This window comes from Caloenas nicobarica, chromosome 2 (assembly GCF_036013445.1).
Source record: "Caloenas nicobarica isolate bCalNic1 chromosome 2, bCalNic1.hap1, whole genome shotgun sequence".
NCBI lineage: Eukaryota > Metazoa > Chordata > Aves > Columbiformes > Columbidae > Caloenas > Caloenas nicobarica.
Genome location: NC_088246.1, coordinates 27,430,274 through 27,449,972, shown reverse-complemented (window position 1 = coordinate 27,449,972; position 19,699 = coordinate 27,430,274). Strand labels below are relative to the sequence as shown.

The 19,699-nt window shown below is 42.4% G+C and overlaps 1 long non-coding RNA gene across 1 annotated transcript; it reads left to right on the top strand.

Annotated features, from left to right (window-relative positions):
• Window positions 1-8,644: 8,644 nt before the first annotated feature.
• LOC135985900 (uncharacterized) lies at window positions 8,645-15,780 on the top strand. The gene is made up of 3 exons (XR_010605815.1): window positions 8,645-8,785; window positions 12,590-12,683; window positions 14,602-15,780. It is a non-coding gene; the product is annotated as an uncharacterized LOC135985900 (long non-coding RNA).
• Window positions 15,781-19,699: the final 3,919 nt, after the last annotated feature.

Genomic DNA, 19,699 nt, shown 5'->3' with positions numbered 1-19,699 from the left:
TCAGATCTCAAAGATCTGATCTACAGAAGGGCTTAGCACTGGCATCTCTGGGTGTTCAGGATCTTTCAAAATCAGGCCCAGAGCCTGAAAAAGAATGTCACCACAATACATTTTCATGCTATTTGCAGATTTTCTTTACAATACCTCCAGCTTTTGATTGTGCTAAAGCCTTAAAAGCAAATCAGAGAAAAGTCTCCCCTATTGTGTATTACAAAAGATACAGCCAGAAACAGTAAAACTGAGCAAGCTGTTTCCTAATGCACTCCTTCACATGACAATCAGTTTAGATCTTCTACTTTCTTTCTCAGCCAACCTCAGTGACAATGTACTTATATCTAACTTTTTTTTTTGCTGTAATATACTGCTGTACGTGATTCTACCTACTTTTAATTTTCTTTGTATGTTAGAATAATTAGCACCACTGTACTATCATATGAGTCTGCTTAATTGTACAGTTTACCTGCTGTAGTTTAATAAGTACTGTACACATAAATATACGGATTTATGAATACACATACATTGTAGACAAAATAATTTTATATACATACTCTGTAAACCCATTGATTTTGTAGATCACTTTGAATTATGCTCACCGTTTACTCTGATGCTATTCTTATAAGCATTCCAGCTGTCACTGGTGCTTCTATACTTGCTATGGGTCTAAGAATTAAAGTTACAAAAACTTTATGTGCTTTGGAAACCAAGTCAGGAAGAGAGAGTCTGTTTTCTAGGGTTTTCTTTAAAATACCATTCAGAATAAACTCCCATCTAACAGAAACAAAAAGGACCATCAGTTTTTCATAGCTATGAGTACAACAGCCCAGAGTCTGCCCTGGGCTGCGCTCGTGTGGAAGGGTTGGATGAGCTGGATTAAGATCAGGACTTGATCTAATAGCTCCTTGTGGTTCTGATTTGACACACCGGATCAACTTCACTTGGTAACCTAAGACAAACAGCAGACTTTGACTAAGCTCTCAAGAATGTCCTCATTTAAAAATCAATAAATTGATGCCTCTGGTAGTGGTATAGCATTTCTTCATTCATTTCTGTGGAAAACCACTAGACAGTTCATCAAAACCTCTATGCATGCGGAAGGAGGCACGGCAGGTTGATAGGGGCTCTGAGGAGGAAGGCACCCTCTGCTTTTCAGGATGGATGAGGAAGAGCTGTGGAGCTCTGTGGGTTTCTGCATATAAAAAGTAATGCTTTGTGTCACGCCACAGGCACCATCCTCTGCTTCTCCAGCTGGGTGGCCTTGCGGCCCCTCTGCCTGTGGTGCAGCTGGCAGCACGGGAGCTGGGGTGGCCAGGATGGTGGTCCTGCTCATGCACCACGCTGGCCCTGCACTGCTGGCACCTGTGCCATGTCTCCCAGGAGCTACATCCATGGCTCCAGCATCAAAACGTACTTTAGATACCTGACCTTCATTTACTGCATAAGTCTCTATGATAAAATACATCCATTTCCCTTTCCTGGTGTGGTTGCAATGAAGAGGTGTATGCAGGCCTTGACCAACTGCAAATGCTTCTTCACAGGCCGTGGGTGACCCATGGTGAGGAGTAGTGAGGATCAAGGAGCAGTGGAGGGCAAGGAGTGAACTGCAAGGGGCAGCAGCCAGAAACCACCATGCCTTGGACTCAGACGGCTGCGTTGTCCATCACCTCACTGAAGGGACAGGGATGGAGGGAAAGTGGGAATCAGCAGTGAAAACAAGGGGAGCGGAGGTGAAGAAGGAGGGAGCAGAGGTGTCTGTCTGAAGCTGAGCCTGAGGAAAGGCAAGGAAAGGTGTTTCCGTGAGTGTTTATTCAATAGTATACAGTTTTGGGTTTTTTTTTCCTCAATACTCAAATCGGTAATTAAAAGTTTGTGTTAATTGGCAAAAAATTAAGTGAAATTCCCTGAGCTGAGGCTGTGTTGCCTGTGACACTGCAGAACAGCTGAATGACAGCCAGGGCTGGTGACACGCAGGTCCCAGGGGGATGGAAGGGCAGCGAGTACACTCTGCCTACCAGCATAGAGAAGCCAACATGTAGCAGCAAGCTCGGCGTGACACAGAACTGCCACTGTCACCTCCCACCAGGCACACTGGTGAAGCTCCTGGGGGAGAGCTAAGCTGATAAGCAAGCTAAACAGGTACATTTTGGGCTAAAAATGCCCTGGAAGAACTTTGAGAGGAAAAAATGTGGCCAACAAGGGTGACTGCTGTTACCCGAACTTGTAAGAGATTATTTATATCCCCTGACTTTCAGAACAAAATTATGGGGCAAGTCTTCCTAGGCTCCTAATATAGTCAGAAATGAGAAAGGTACCTCCAAATCACATTTCAGGGCTGATACTTAACCCAGGTGCTCTGAATCTCCACCTGGAAGAGTCCATATATCTCTGTTTTCTGAACTGAGAGTCCAGAGGGGCTGCCTGGCTGAGTAAGCTGCCTAAGGTGAGGGTGGCCCGAAGTTTGGTGGCCTGATTCTTCTGCTTAAAATGGTCTAGGTATCAGTAAGCCCTTCAGCTTGCCAGGACTGCTAATGAGGACTAGCCCTGCTGACCTATCAAAACATCAGAAATCATGCTTGGTAATTCTTTCCAGGCTACAGCATTTTATTTTGTTTGGGTTGAACTCCATCCTTGGCCATACCTTAGCTACTATCTAGATACGTAAAGGTAGAAGTATGTTTTAAATGGAAAAAAAAGGCCTACTCTGTTCACCTGATTCCTAATGATTTGTACTAAGTTATCCAGTGAATATCTTATAGTGAGGTTACCACAGTGTAGGACATACTTGGCAAAAATAGACAAAGGCAGTTGCACAATAAAACGAAAAAGACACTTATGCACCAATAGCAGTTTTTTCAACATACGGTAAGAATGCAGTTCAGTCGCTTAGACACAGGCAAATGGTACCATTTTAGAAATCCTGGGCTATTTTGCCTCATCTCCAGCTGCTACTGGGAAGGACCAAGGTCTCCCAGGTTATATCAGGCAGATGTGTTTTAGGGCATCTTAACTGATGCTAGAAACCTTTCTTTAGGCAACTGAATTGTACCCTGACAGTCTTGATATTTGCATGGAAATGCAAGTCACGATGAACAGTACCTAGCAATTAATCACATTGTGATTACCTCTTACATGTAGAAAACATCAATACAATTTGCATTGAGGCTTGGTAATAATAATTCTCCTGATACAGCTACATGGATGGAATAGATGGCTATCCCAGGATTACTTGGCTTTTTGAAATCTGTTTCTGGATGCATCTGCTACTCTTCCAGGATGTAGAGGTGGGAGGTCAGAGATCAAGTGGCCAGAAAACGAAGGGGAGAAAATATATAGGAAGCTTCCTGCACCCTGTATGGAGGAAGAGTCAAAGGAAAATAACAGTGAACATTTGCTGTGATGGACTGAGAGGAGAAGAAAGATGATACCAGGAATGGTAAATAAAGACAGGAAACAGCCTGCTGGTCACGGCAGCTCTTGATTAGGAGCTGGGTGAATTTTGGCTAGAGGGCTAAACCCAAGGAGACATTTTGTCAGCCCAAATGTGGAGAAAAAACAGAAAGAAAACAGAATAATTAGACAGGGGAAGAGAGCAGAAGTGAACAAACATATTGCCCCCATTACAATGACACACAGCCAGCGCTTTGTAGCCATACTGCCCAGCTGCCTTTAGACTAACTGAAAATGAGAAAATAAATCAAACTTTCTTTTGACTGTCAAGGGTAAAGAGAGAACTGTTTCTTTTTCAGCCACTGGTAAGCCGATAGCTTGCCACCGTGTATTTCACATACAGAAGTCTGTAAAGCAACATCCAAGTGTTCCTTGTGATTAATATTCCTTATGATCTCCAGTCACCTAATCACATCCTGACCTCAGTGAGGGTCACCAGTGAGAAGGGCTGGGCTGTGGGAGCAGAGTGGGCTACCAAGAGGTGCTGGTGAATGATGGAGCAGCTGGAGAGAAGAGGTGGACCTCTGCAGACATGAATAAATAAATAGTGGCAAACCAAAGGCACTGACTTCAGGGATAATGACACAGGTCTAGAGCTGTACAGAGCAAGAAGAATGGGCAGAGAAAGAAGATGGGCAATCCATTCCTAATGTCCTAACATCCAGATGCACTGAATGTAGGATATGCTTTTTTTCTCCAATTTAATCCAAAAAGCTACAGCATGAAATGCAGCGCTATCCTGAGACACAGAATGCCAACTCTGAAGGGGTTCCCAGGAGGCAGGAACCAGTGCTTGAACTGCCAGATACGCTGTATAATTCAGGACAGATATTTTGTATTACATGGTTAATTCTTGCGTTTTGAATGAAAAGCATGTATTAATATGCTTTCTTTTTTTTTCCCCCACCCCCAGGAATTAGGTGCTTTTCTGGGTACCTGACAGCCTGGAAGGTAAGACAGTCCCTCTCCCAACTGTGTGAGCACCTCTGGTCTGAGCCAGATGTGTCCGAGCTGGTGGTCCAATCGATGTAGCACCCATGCACACGGATTTCACACTATGCCATGAGGGCAGGTGGATCAAATACACACAGTTCTAGTTTTCTTTGTAGCATAGGGTTTCTCTGAAAAGGCACCGTGAGGTAGCCTGGGATCATGCAGACCTCCAAACAAACAGTTTACCTAGAGTGTCTAAAATCCTCAGACTCTTTTCAACAGGACACCTTTAACTGCTTACAAGCAAATTTATTTCCAATTTGTTCTGTTTCGTCTTCTTAGTCTTTTCCTCAGAATATTCTTTCAGCCATTAAAGCATCCAAGTCAAAGAAAATGGGCCCAAGCATCAAAATGACTAATAGTCCTCCAAAAAAAGATCTGGAAATCCAAACTAGTGTACTACATGCATTTTGGTTTCACTTTGAAGAAAAAAAAAGGTTCTAATTCAGAAAAAAGGGCACTCTTTCCATTTTCCTTTTATGCAAATTACACTCTGAATAAATAAATCTACATAATCTCATCTCCATACCAGACAACTTGCAGTAACACTTGCCAAGAGAAAGACAGGCTTTTCCGATAGTAATGCATAAAACATGCTGAATAAAAAAATTAAAACAATTCATATTGAGAAAATAGCTGCTGTGCAGCTCTGGAAAGAATAATAGAGGGATTTATGAGTTACTCAGGATTGTCTTGTTCAATTATTTCAAACATGCTACCAGTTAAGGGTGTATTTAAGTTAAGGTTTTCATAGATATGGTCATATCCTGAACCACTGAAATCTATAGAATTTTTTTCCTTTAATTTCCACAGAACAGCCATCTGGACCTCTCTGCTGAAGCACCCAATAGTGTCAGGCTGTTGGTCCTGGAACCTGGAGCTACTCAGCATGTAGCAGCTGGGGCCACAGCTCCAAGAAAGCAGATCTCTTACGCTGTTTTGGGAACGTAGGAAGTGTCTTCCCTAATCTGAACAAAACTATTCCTTGCTCTGTGTGTCCTCTGCCCATGTAAGATACAAGCTTGATGACTGTAAAGATTGCCACCGGTCTTGAGACTGCAACAGGGGAAGGATAACACAAAAATCAATGGCAGTATGTTCTGATTCGATACCAATGCCTTTTCCCACTCTGATTGCACAAGGCAGATGCTGAAAGGCAACTCTTATTCTTGATGGTCCATCTAGAAACTATCAAACTCCAATCACAGAAGGGGCTTGGGCATTCTCCCATAACCTTTCAAATATCTGTTCACACTAGAAAATCTACTCTGGACAGCTGAATCCTTATGCTCTTTTCTCTAAAGAATTAAGAGTAGTTAACAGGGCTAGGCTCACCAAAAGGCTTGAGTATTATAAACCGCATCACCAAATTCTTAGATGCTGTGATGCTTTGTGGAATTCAAAGATGTCTTTTCTCAGTGGAGAAATGTGAGATCCTTACATGCTGCCTGGGGGCAGCAAGCATGGGATATACAAAGCCTACAGGCTGAGTGGGAAGCTACCTAAGAATGCCAGTAAGAAACCTTAAGAAATTACGATTTAAGACCGTGCCTCTGCTAAGAAATCACAATCACAAGACTGGCACTAAAATCAGTGTTTTCTAACAACTACCTGCAGGAAGATAAGTTCTTTTCACTTGCTTACTGTACAGGCTGGTGGTTAAGAGCATACATCTGGGACGTAGTACGTCACCCACATCAACCCGCTCCCAGGAGAATCTCTCTTTGGTAGGCTATTTGGCACTGCAGACTGAGTTATTTACTTGTCAAATGTCCTCCACCATGAGTGAAAATATCTGAATATACTTTGGAAGAGAGAAAAAGACTGACCCTCAAATAAACAGCAAATGGCCTAGTGCTTGTGGCACTCAGCTACGTAAGGTAGTGTAAATTCCAGGCTTCCAAACCCCATGGTATTGGATTTAAAACAATGGATATAATTTTTTTTTAAAATCCATTATTTTAAAGCAATCTTACAAGTAAAATAGGTAAATCTGACATACTTTTTGTTCATATTTTCAAGCTTATTTTGAATTGCTTGGGCTAGAAACTTATTTTTCTCTTTTTTAAATAAGAGCTAAGCTCCTTATTTAACCACAAAACTCTAGAAACCACAAATTTAAAAGAATCATCAAGAATTTTGATAATTATAATAAAAGGAGAATTTGACACTACAGATTTTTGTGACAAAGTAAGATCAAATTTGGCTTCTTGGCGATACAGGAATACTCAGCTCCACAGATGGGAATTGCAAAGGAGGACTCATATCTGAGACCGACTGTGGTCAGTCCCTACGTAAGTACGACACTGTCTCAGGAGTCCTTGATTTTCCTTGTTTCCCTGCGCCATGGCCAGCAATATGCACTAGGGAAGTACGGATTCTTCTCTCCACTGGCACTCCAGAGCTTCCTAAGCAGCAGCTCAGCAGAGAAGGAGAAGAAAAGGAGGTGGAAAGGAATGCTCTATCTTTGCTCCACAGCAGATACATAGGTAAAGTCGCCAAAACAAGTTCAATCCGCTTTCGGCTCCAGAGCTACTTGAAGCTACTTGTCTATAGGAGCTCCCAAGTTACATCTTTTTGCTTAGATAATCTAGGTGCAGTTGAGCATCTCAGTGTTCCCCGATGTGCTGCAAACTCCACAGTTTAGTTCCACATAAGGCAAAAACTAGAGAGTTTGAATATGGGCCTTAATAACTGATTGAACATGGATCTTTGCAAGCTTCTGACATGACAGACTCCTATCTACTTTCTGACTTCATCTTGTACTCTCTGGATAGAGCAGGGTATCTATTATTCCAAAATGCATGGCTTGCTAAAAATCCCTACCAAGTTATAACTAGATTCTGCATATTGATTTATTAAACCAAAGTTTTCGTAATTTTCACAATCATCAGTGTCAGTCAGTCCTTCCATCACAAAAATAAAATGTGACCACTCCATTAGAACTTTCATCTGGCAGAAGGGCTCATTTCCCACCTTGCCGTAACTGTGGCTTCATATAGTGGGTTGAAACTGAACTATAGATTAATTCCCACACCAGTTTTTTTGTTCATTGTTTCCCTGGCTTTAAATCTAGGACATGGTATAACCCAGCTGTGCAAGTCATTGTCTTGTGAATCAGCTTCTCACAGAGCAAGGGGAAAAAACCAACCGCTCCAACAAACCAGCAGCACCGCTATAAGGTGATTGTCTAGAGAGAAGCCATCGGAGCTGCCACACGCACAAAATTGTTCAGGCTAGTAAGCATTGAGCTTGCCTTTGTTTAAATCGTCAACAGAATCTAGAGTTAAATGAAATGAAGACATTTTGAAATATTTAAAAAAAACCCAAGGCATTTATATTTTTCATGTAACACCGCAACTCTTATTCCTTGTTTCTCTGGTGTGATGGACAAGGTATTTAGATGACAGTAAATCAGATGCAGCCTTTGAAGCAATATGGTAAAACGTTAGGAGGGGAAAAAAATAACATAGGTTGTAGACTAGAAGGACAGAAGGCCAACACTTGATAGGTTTTGCCTGAATGTAAATCAATAATGAAAGAATATAAAGAGAACAGATGTGTTCAGTAGCTGCGGTGGCTTCTGTAACTTGGTCTCATGTTGCAGTGGGCAGATTTGTTCCATCCGCAACACTGAAAACCCACGGGACGCTTTCCACACGGAGTATCTTTTCTCAGCTTCGGTCCGTGCGGCACGTCGGGCAGCTCCGGGAGGCCGAGCCCATTCGGGAGCGGCAAGTGTCGCCGCCGCAGGCCCGGCCGCTGCGTGACCGTCCGGTCTGGCCGCCGCAGGGGAGGCGGGAGCCCGGCAGCGCACACCGCGGGTCGGGGCCTCTTCTCTTCCCAGCCCCGGCACCTGCTCCTCACGGCGCCCCGCGGGCCACGGCGGCCGCGGCCCGAGCTGCCCAGCGGCGCTGGGGGCGGCAGCCCGTGGCCGGCGCGGCCGGGCGCTGCGGTAGCGCGGCTGCCGGCGGGGAGGCAGGGCCGGCGGGCGGCCGGCGCCGGGGAGGCCGCCCTGAGGGGACCCCAGCGAGAGGCGGGGAGGCGGTGCGGGACAGGGCGAACCGCGCCCGGAGAAAGCCTGGGCCAGAGCCCCGCGGCGGCGGAGGGTGCCGGGCCAGCGCCGTGGGACGGCGGGGCAGGGCCGGGGCGGGCGGCGCGCCGGGAAGGGCGGGCCGAGCCGGCAGCGCGCAGGCGCGGTGGCCGCTATCCCATTAGTCTCCGCGGGCGGCGGGACGCGGTGCTGGGGCGGCAGGCCGATCCGGGCCGAGCATGTCTGAGAAGAAGCAGCCAGTGGACCTGGGGCTCCTGGAGGAGGACGACGAGTTTGAGGAGTTCCCGGCCGAAGGTGCCGGGCGGGTCGGGGTCGGGAGGAGCGGCGGGGGCGGCGGCTCCGGCGGTAGGCCGCGGCCTGGCCCGGGCCGGCGGCTGAGGCGGGGAAGGAACGCGCGGCCTCCGGCGGGGCCCTGCCCGCAGAGCGGCCGGGTGGTGCATCCCCGGCAGGCACCGCGTCAGCCACACGGAGCAGCTCTCCGGTGCCCCGCGGGTTCCTGCCCGCCCGCCCGGGGAGAGGTGCGGGGCCGTGCAGCCTGTGCCCGGCGGTGCCGGTGTCGCGGTGCCGGTGTCACGGTGAAGTGCTGGGTCATGGTGCGGGGGACAAGCGCCGGGGAGACTCGGTGCATCTCCGCGCTGTGGTTGAGGATCGCGGGGGAGAGGAGGGAGGAGGGATGGGAGCGGGCGTAAGGCAGAAAAAGCGTGAAAACGAAGTAATGCCGAATCTCTTTAGCTCTTGATGCACAAGTATTTACGTGTTGACTTGCTTTTCCTAGGTACAAATATATTGAATGAGGTAATTAGATCTTGACTTCAATAAAACGACTCAGTGTCCTTTTATAGATATAACCTTGAAAAGGTTCCTATTACTGCATGATTGGATGCTCTATGTCCTTAATTCTGGGAATTGTCTCAAGCTGTGGATTATGGGAAATAATATAAAACATGATGGATGAAATATCAGGGCTTTTTTTTCTGCAATGTCTTCATTATAGTGATTTTTGTTTGTTTGTTTGGTGGGTTTTTTTTTTTTTGGTGGCCTTACATGTTCCAAACTCTGTGGGACTGTCATATGCAGGGACAGGACTTGGATTCGGTGATCCTTGTGGCTCCCTTCTAACTCAAGACACTCCATGAAATCCTTCAGCAGCAGTAAAAATAATATTTTTGCACTTACTGATGGAAAAAGTTATTAATGTAGTTAAGATGATAGCTAAACTAAATTGTGTAGCCCTTCTTTTCCATATGTGTTTCCTGAACAGGCAAAAAATGTTTATCTTATTTAATGTAAATTAAATATTGGCAGTAGGGATGAAGGAAGTCTCTGAAGCTGCTTCTGAACCTTGGGTTGGTCAGAGCACTGAAATACTGTTACAGAAGGTGAAATTAACTTTTCTTGCATCTAGCTGTACTATTAAAACCAAGTACTGTGCAGACTTTCTGGTTAGAACAGAGATTTATTAAAGAGTGACCACAATCAGGCTTCTTGCTGATCTATCATACAAAAAAATAAGAACCTTTAGAGAGGCCCATTTAAATCTTCAAGTGAGATAATAGTGTTGAGAGGTTATAAAGAATGTTCAGGCCACTTTGAATGTTATCTTCAGTGCTTAGGAAAGAATAATGATAAATACGTGCTCAAGCCCATGCCAAATAGTTGTTCTTTCAAATTAAAACACACTTTCTATGCAGCGGAAAAACTTTGTGTTCTATTATCCAGTTTTTATCCAAAGGAAATTAGATAATGCAAGCTTATGTTAAGAGATAAAAACACTGGCTTTCGGGGAATTTTATTCCGGCTTAACATTTTTCTTCAAACAATGTATCAAATCAAGTTCATGTATCAAAAGCAGATGTATCCTATTTTTATAGGACACTTTATTTGAAGTATAACATAAGTATAGCATGATAGATTCAAGTGTATGTGAATTGGTCACTTAAGAACTTTTTGAATGGTGTTTTTTAGAATGTAAAATGACAGTATTTTAGGGGTCTCATCCTCTAGAAACTTTTTTGTTTTCCTTTCCGAAGTGCAAAATATGGCAATCAGTGATCAGTATATTAATTTTTTTTAATTTTAAGGAGTCCAGCCATGACAAGTTTATTAAAATTGATTTTGGCATTTTGGCGTGTATTGGTAATATTAATGGTAGCAGGCTCTCAAATACTCTTCATATTTTTTTTAAATTTTTATTTAGTCACAGGCATGTAATGTAGCTGGGAATAATAACTTTAGTATGCAGTTCTGGAGTGTGGTGCCAACATACAGGTACTGTAGAATCTTGCAGGTACAGTGATGAGAATATAATTTAGGCTTTACTTTCACTCCCTCCTCCCCCCATCCCCCAGTGTGGAAGATGACATGGACCTTTTCGACTGTTCACTCAGTGTGATATGGAGTATGTCTCAGTCTCTGCAACTGACCTTTTATGATTGAAGCTGCTGTTTGCTGTGCTGAATACTGGTTACTAGAATTTTTTTTTTTTTCAAATTTGTAGATCTGTCTAAGCTACTTGTATGTTAGTAGATAGAAAAGCTCGACTTTGTGTTAAACTGTTTTGAGCTTTGCTTTTTGTATCTTTAAATCCAAATAAATGACGAGTGGTAAAGCTTTTATATTTTGACAAAAAAATACATTTCATATAAATGGGCAAGGCTTATTGCAGATAGTTCTAAAATAAAAATCCTTCCCTTTGAGCAACTAGCAGTACAACTAAATTAGGTTTTTTTACACTGCATTTTTTCTACACCTTTTCTTCCCAGTTTCTTTTGCTGTCCTTAGGACCAGTAGGATTTCTATGCTCCTTCATCTATTCCCATTACATAATTTGAGTAGAGAAGTTTAATTGTAATGTCTTCTATGTGTGTGTCTTTAATCAGTTACACATGCATTTTCTCGTCCTGGTGAATTTCAGATATTAATTTTGTTGCCCGTTGATGTTAGAAGAAGGAAGAGAAAATGCAAGGACCAATCCTCATTCTTACAAAGTTAGTTGTTCTCAGTGACTTAGTTTTTAATCTTTTGCCCTACTAGCTTTTTTTCCCCCCACCCATACCTCCATCAATGTTTAATGTTACTTTGGGCCTTAGGATGGGCAGCATCCATACTGAATTGTAAGGGGAAGAATAGTGTTATCTCTTTAAATATACTAACAGACTTTGAGAAATACGAGGTCACAAGTGTCAAAATTGGGGTGCTTCTTATTTTGGTAGCATTAGGAGAAAAACTTGATGTCTGTCAGTAGAAGAAAACTGAGAAACTGTTCCCCAGTGAAGTAAACTGACTTGTATTTACACAGCGATTTCGAGCCTTCCTGATTTTTCATTTGTGTTATTTTTCTACACTAACTAGTTTTTGTCTGTGTGTGTAATGAAACATTAAGTGGATAATCAGTAATTTGTCAAGGGCGATGTGTCTATAGGAGAAATAGAAATTAAGTTAGTAAATGGACATCTAGTGTCTTGCCTCCCTAAGGAAAGAGCTTCTGCTGTTTTGGACACCCAGAAGTAGCTGGTTATGGGTAGCAACTGCTGTTTGCAGATGCCTCTTTCAATTTGCCTTTGCGTCTGCATCACAGATATGTTTTTGGCTTTTGTCCATAGACTGTCAGCATCTGATCTGAGTGAACTGAGGATCTGTGTGCATGTGTTTTGGCAAAAGCATTTGATATGTATTTACTTTTTTAATCAGAAAAAACCTAAATATAAACTGGAATTGTACACTTCTTGTTGAGCTTTTAGGAGTCGAGTATTCAATATCGCGTTCTTTTTACAATGGTGCTACAGCTTGTCTGTTTGTATGCAAAATTACCCTTATAAATGTGTAATCCTGCAAGCCATGATGTGAAGTGTGTAATGATTTTTTTTTTTTTTAACCGAGTTCCATTTCTATTGTACTTCAAGAAATTGTGGGGGTTTTTAGATCTTTCTGTGCTTTTTGATCTCATAAATATTTAAATATGATCCAGACCTTTCTCTTAAAGAGAAATTTGTTGCTAGCTGAAGTCTACCTTATGCAGAGGCTGAGCTAATGTGTTGGTAAGACATGGTACCAAAGCAGCGCAGCACAGAATATTTAGACCTCATTTCCTATCTTTAGATTGGACTGGTTTAGATGAAGATGAAGATGCGCATGTCTGGGAAGACAATTGGGATGATGACAACGTCGAAGATGATTTCTCCAATCAGTTAAGGTAATTTTGTTTTGAACTTACAGTTCTAGAAGATGGGTAAAATGTTTAAAATGATGTTGTTTAGTTAATATCTGAAAATATGAAATCTACTTTAAAAAAATAGAGATCTGAAATAAATGAAAGCTCTGCTTTGTGCTTTTCTGTCCAAAGCCCTTCAGAACCAGGCTGAAGGGATTACAGCACAGTTTGAAGTACTGATTAGCATTTCATCTTTTGATAATTGTAGCCTTGAAATATATCTAATGTCATTGATGTGTTCAGGTTTTTGCAGTGCTACACAACTTAGTACAAAGATCTCTGCAAATTGTGATATAGTTGACGCTTTTTCGATTTAACACAAACGAATCCTTTTCTAAGGACTTTTCTACATGTATGTGAAAATTCTGAATTGTAGTGTGAGGTTAATGGCAAGGGATACAAGATTATCTCTTCTATGCTATGTGGTATGCAAAATGCGTTGTTATAAAGATTTTATTTTTTGGCGGCCTCAAATAACATTGCTGTTCTTTGTCCAAATGGACAAATTTTCTAGGGATTAGTTCTCTATATTAACATTAAGGTTCCCTTCCTGTGTGTGATGAGCATACTGTTCATGAGCAACAATAACAAAGTAATTGTTCATAACATTCTTTAAAAAAAGTAATTGCAATTTGGATACTTTTAATCCAGTTGTCTAATCTTTGTTGCTTGTAGTTTCAGTTAATCCTTTAGTGACACATAATTATAATTTAAAGCGTCAGTACATACTTACATTTTATAATTAATCCCTCAGTATGTTGCATGAAGAGCAAGCTCTGTAATACAGCCTGATTAAACAGCTCCTGGGTTGATCTGCTGTGTTGGACTCCAGTGAAAGTGATCTTTTATGTAGAAGATATAAAAATAATCTTTGGTATAGCTGTTTCTTATAGGGTTGAAAGGCAATTGAACTGTAGTACTGGAAAATAAGTTGATATGTAGTGAAACAGACTTTCAAGGGATGGTGTAATTCTTGATAAACACAGTTGATCTGGACAAACCTTCTGTAACTGTGCCTGAACTGTAGTCTGTAGTATTGGTGACTGTATACTAGTGTTAAAATTAGTTTGCAATGTTGCTTGGTTGCAGCGTATTTTTAATTCATCTTTAGAAAGAAAATGCTGCAGCCGTCCACTTGTAAAATTCCACTTACCATGTAAACTAACCTGAAATACTTTTAGAGATTTGGACTACTGTATCTAGATACATAGATGCTAAGACTAAGAGATAAAACAGGGTGCCGTTCTGACTGCTGTGTTTGGAGGCAGGTGAGAAGCAAAGTGGGGACAGGACAGGAGCAATGACATTTGGGTTTTCTGACTTGCTGTCCTGGCCACAACTAAGGGAAACAAAGCAGTCCTTTTCCCTCAGAATTGCTCACTGGAAGGTGTATTGCACCAAGACTTAAATAAAAATACCAGAGTGTATTATTTTTAAAACAAACAAAGAAAAAGCTAAAATTGTTTTGGAAGGACATGCATTTAAATGCACTCAGACTAGTGAGCTCGTTTGATTTAAGGAAATCTCGAGAATAACTGGTGTGAGATAATGTTTTGGTTTTTTTCTCTCTAATGTCTTTGGAGTTGTTGCAGGCTCACAGGTGCTGCTTTGCACCATATATTTGTACTCCAGCCTTGGTGGGTCAGAGGGCAATAACTATGATTAAAACAAGTATTTGAATTTTTCACTTAGAAGTCACTTCTAGTGATCCGAGATATTAAGGTGAAGTATAAGAATTGTAGAGTGAGGTTGAAGTCATTGATATGAACCAAAAAGCAGTATGACATGTTCATATTCTAAAATTATTGTATATTGTGCAGTATATTTAATTTTAAAAAATGTAGATGTCTGACAGTATTTTATTTGTATGTTTTAATATAGCTATCTTTTTTCTGTACAGAGCTGAATTAGAAAAACATGGATACAAGATGGAAACCTCATAGTTTTTCCTGAATATGGAATGGTTCAACATTGAACTGTGGATAGACTATATTGAGAAAAGAAGAAAAGGTGGAAAATGAGAAGACACTTAGTTCATTATCTGCTTGGATTTATTATTATTTTGTACAAAAAATAAAGTTTTTAATCTTAGTTTAGTCATACATTTAACCTTTACTAAACTGGTAACTTGTCTTTTGGTTCTGAAATGCCTTGTGTGTGGAATTCATGGACTTGCCTGGAATGGTACTGATGCACTTTCAGTGGGTGATGGCATCGCACCAGCTCCTGTCATGGGGAACCAAATAAGCATCACCAGAATGAAGAGTAGTGAATGTGCCTGTCACAGAGGATGTGGAGATGTCAAAAAGAAATAAAATGCTCATGTATTCCAATTAAAATGCAGCACAGGTAGAAGAGAGTTTTGGGGAGTGCTAAAACTTACTGTGCCTTGAGATTTCATTTCATAATGACTTGTGTTATTTTTGTTAGTAATTTCCTGTGGGTACCAGTTTGATAGCCTCGAAAGATAAAACTCACTTTAAAGTGCATCTTACAGCAGCAGAAATCCAAACTCTCCAATCTTGTCCTGTCATTTCTCAAGCCTGTTACAGAGGACACCCCTCTGGAGGTGAGAAGTTCTGTTCTCAAGCTTATTTAAGCCTAGGAATCTCTGCTGAAATTGCTTCCAATTTGCCAGTTACAGCAGTTCATCTGTATAACACAAACATGCCTGCTGAGAACGGAAATCAAACTTCCAACTCACTTCATGGAGGCCGACAGATAGTTGCCAGATAGATACGGCAGTAGTGGCTGGATTCAATTACTCTCTGAACTAGAAAACAGAAGGTGGAAATTACAAAACCTATTACCAATTCCATGAATCCTCCTCAGAGGAGCTGTTAAAGATGGTGAACGCAAAGACAGAGGGAGATACGGCGATCCTAGAAGTGTAGGCCACGATTGCAAATGAGGTTTTTGTGGTTTTTGGTTTTTTGTTTTTTTTTTTTTTTTTAAGGGGGCAAATATAGCTATGTACTCATAGAATTTGAATTAGCTGCTTGCTTTTTCGGCAGCTCCCTGTAGAGAACAGACTTAATCTTTAAAGTGAGCTTTCAGAATAAAGGTATTAGTTGATGGATATGTGGTCATGGTATTAAGTGCTTTAACCTTGTTAACTAAGTAACTAAGTATTTTACGTTATAATCACATTTATTAATGCAAAATGCTAGGAAGCTTTGCTGTCCTCCAGTTATTTAGGTGGTGCTATATTTATGGTGGAGACAAGATCGGATGTGACCCTTCATGCTTTCTGACAAAAGCTCTGTAGAGTCTGAGACCTTCCACTGCCATCTGAATGTTTCTGCTAAACTCAGTGTTTCGGTTGGTGTTGGATGCCTTCAGTTTGTCCAGTTCTGTGCCACTTGGGAAAAGAAAGGGAGGCCCTTTCAAATAGACTTTCTGGATGCTCAAGTAAGTGACACGTTCAGATTGAAATGTGCGTCTCACGCAGCCCATTTCAGTTGAATACAAAGTCCCGGAGTTGATATTTTGATAAGTAACAAATGAAAAGTCTGTCTGTTGAGGAGCAAATGGCAATGCAAACATCCTCAAGTTAGTGTTGGGAGTTTAAGAAAAAAAGTACATTCGGCACGGTTCTCGGATTGCTGGTGTTATTAACACATCAGTATTGGGAAGCTGAGTAATTAGACTGACCAAAAGATGATGACAGAAGAGTTATAGAGATGTCTGGAGCAATCTTGGGATGGGGACAGCTGCTTTCCATTACAGGATTCTGGAAACCTGGCTAAAGCAGCCTGGTCCCACCAATTGCTAACAGCAGGAGGAAGCCATGGAGGCAGAAAAGCATCTTTGCCTTGAGGAAGTGTTTTTGCTGAGCCACAGTTGTCTTGCATTTGTATCTTTTCCCGCTTTTTTTCCCAAAAGCAGAGTTGGAAGGGAAGCCTAGGCTGAGGCAATAACTTTCAGCTGCTAGGATGTGACATGCAACCCCCAGCTGGAAACAAACAAAAAAGAGCAAGCAATCTGCTTTGAAGGTCGGTTTGGTGATACAATGATACAGTGCTGTCTGCATAAGAGAATTTTGTTGCAAAGGAGTAAACAAGAAGTCGTGTGAAGTGGTATGAGAATGTAGCTCATTGCAAAACCAAGCATTTCATGGAGGCTCATGGCCTGTATAATCACAACTCAGTTCTTAATTTTTTGCCCTGAAGTTTGTGTTGTCATATGGTTCCTTTTATTTTAAGCTTACTACTATGAAAAGGACTGGGGAACCTTTCTACTTCAGATTGGTTCTATTTCTAAAAATTTGCAAACCCAGCTGTTTTGGGGACTGAAGCTGGACTTTTTGCCTATTTTCTCCAGCTTTGACAGCTTAGGTGTTGTAGAGGGAAGTTGAGGTGGTTGTCCAGGATGTCACTGCAGCAATTCACCCTGATTTACCTGCCTATGTGGCTTTAAAAGGAACTAACCTTCCTGTGTGCTTGGAGGCTTGAAGTTTTTAGTTTGGCCATGATGGGAGAGGTTTTCTTTAGAGGTCTTTCCTGGAGGTGCTCCAGGGATCTCTGTTACCTGAATGTGTGGGAAGGGGGAATGCTTTGAGGGTGTGAGGGAGGACATGCTGAGAGAAGACGGGGATTTAGGAAGGAGGATCTGCAGCCTGGCAAGGGTGGGAATGTGGGGAGAGAGGTTCGGTAAAGATCTGAGTGCAGGAGAGGTTGGGCTTTGTAGTTAAGAAAGTAGGACACTATGTGGAGGTGTGTGCGTGGCGATCGCCTGGGTGTGGGCTACTGGGGAGTCTCCACTCCCTGTTGTGGGGAGGAGATTCAGGTCACAGAGGTTGATGTGGGCTTGTGTTTGGGAACCCAACCTCTTCACCAGCCTGTCCACCAGCTGAGCTGTGAGACTCTTGGGCACAGTGTCACCAGGCTGAGCCATGCCGGGGGCTGTGCGTGCCTACCCACCTACAGCTCTGCTCTCCGTGAACCCTGGGGGGGTGTTCTGCAGCGGGGGAAGGCTGACTGGCTCTGGCCTAGATGCTGAGGGTGTTCAAAGGCAAAGCATTGTACAGCTAACTCGGGAAAGCTCCGAAGGGTCCACGGCTGCTAATGAGTTTGGCTCTCTTGCTTGTTCTTGATCCTTCAGAAACTATACACACTTAAGAAGAAATGCAAAGTCACGTAAGCACACAAAATGGTGAGCAGTTAGAATTAAGGCTGCCTAGAAAGCCTTCAGTCCAGCTCTTATGTGTCAGAAAAGCCTTGTTTCCCCATCGGGTCCTTGCCTCCCTCTGTTTGCACAACAGCAGGAGCAGCTTCCCTGGATACTTTCTGCTCCTGGGTCACGGTGTGTCCTGTTCCCCACTTATTGCGTACAGAATGAGTGAACATGGGTCTCTGTATCACAGCAGTCTGCGTGCTTTGCAAATGCTCTGATACATTTTCCACCATCCCTGGGAGATGGAGAAATGTTTTCCCCTCTTTAAAGTGTACGCTAATTTTAAGTGCTGGGTGTGAGACCCCAGGACCTCATGTTTCCCTGGATTTGGTAGCATGTAAAATGCTCTGCACATTCAAATGTTTCTTTAGCTTCAGTTACTGCTGTGCATATTCAGCATTTCTGCCAATCAGGATTTATGGGGTATCAAGTCAGCCACCCAGAAAAGGAGAAACATGCGTTACAACCTTGCAGCTTTTGTAAGGAATGAGGCAAGGACTCCACAAGTCGCTACCTTCCCCTGCTAGCTTTTTCTTGAACCTTATTTTTCCTTAGCCTGCTTTTTTCTTGAAGACTAACGAGGACTAACAAGTCCCCTGGGGAACGGGGTGAGTGTAGGAAAATATATGATCATAAAATTAAAGACTATGAGAATACATATGTATGGAAAAAAGAATTTATATTGCACAGACCTACAGTTCCAGCATTTCCTATCTTATAAGTGTCTGACTTTACAGCTCTAGTAATCTTTTAATACATGTATGATTTTGTTTCGATAATAATACAGCTAAATTTGATTTAATTCCAAGGCATGCAGAGAAGTAAGAAGATTGATGCCCAGAAAGTTTTTGTGATGGAATTTTATTAAAGAATGAATGTTATGTAACATTTCAAACACACAGAGATCCTTCAAGATGAAGTGTGTGATATAAATGTAAAATATTTGCAAACTGTAATTTAGCAACCGTTTAAAAATCACAGCCAGTATTCCAACCTCTTACATGCTGTGGGTGAGATCCTTTGTCAATTGAGAGCTAAGGGCAGTGAATGTGAGATTCATTAAGTAATTACATAGGAACATTAATTTCAAATTAATTTCAACAGTTGTCTTAGACATTAGCAACCAAATTAGGAGACCAAACAGTAATGCAGTTTAATACTTTTAATAAATGGAGGCATTTGAAGTGATTTACATAAATGGGATGATAAGCCCTTATTTAATGGGCTTCCAAATGCTCCCTGCCTCCCCTTCCCGTTCACCTTTGCATGTTGCCAGGATGTGGCCGCGTTTCACATCTCCCCGTCTATCTCACTACATGTGCTTTTCTCAAATCCTTCCTGTGCTGTCTTCATAATAAAAGGCCAGACTTTCTGGAATTTGTTAGCGTGAGCTGGAACCTTTTAATGCTTCTGAATCTGCAGTGCTGGAAGGCATGGGGAAGGAATGGAGCCACCATTGACAAGGCCCGCAGGAAAATAAATGGTGGAGAATAAAAAAAGCAAATTAGGGTATTGGGGGATGCTTGCCTACAGGCAGGGCAGGGAGATGAAAACCAGTCCATCAGCAAGTGAATGAGTCCCATGTAATGGATAATGACCAGCCCTTTTCATCTTTTCTGCGGTGAGCTCAGGGCTCTTAATGAAAAGGAACAGGCCCGGGTCTGGATTTACATTGCACCTGATGGAGGTGAAACCAGCCCTGCCAGTGCTCCAGCTATCAGCCTTGGGTTCCTCCTGCCACGAGTGAAATAAAAGCACTTCTTTCCCGGGGAAGCTGGCAGTCTCGGAGATGTAAAAGCCAAGGCAGGGCAGCTGGGGAGGGT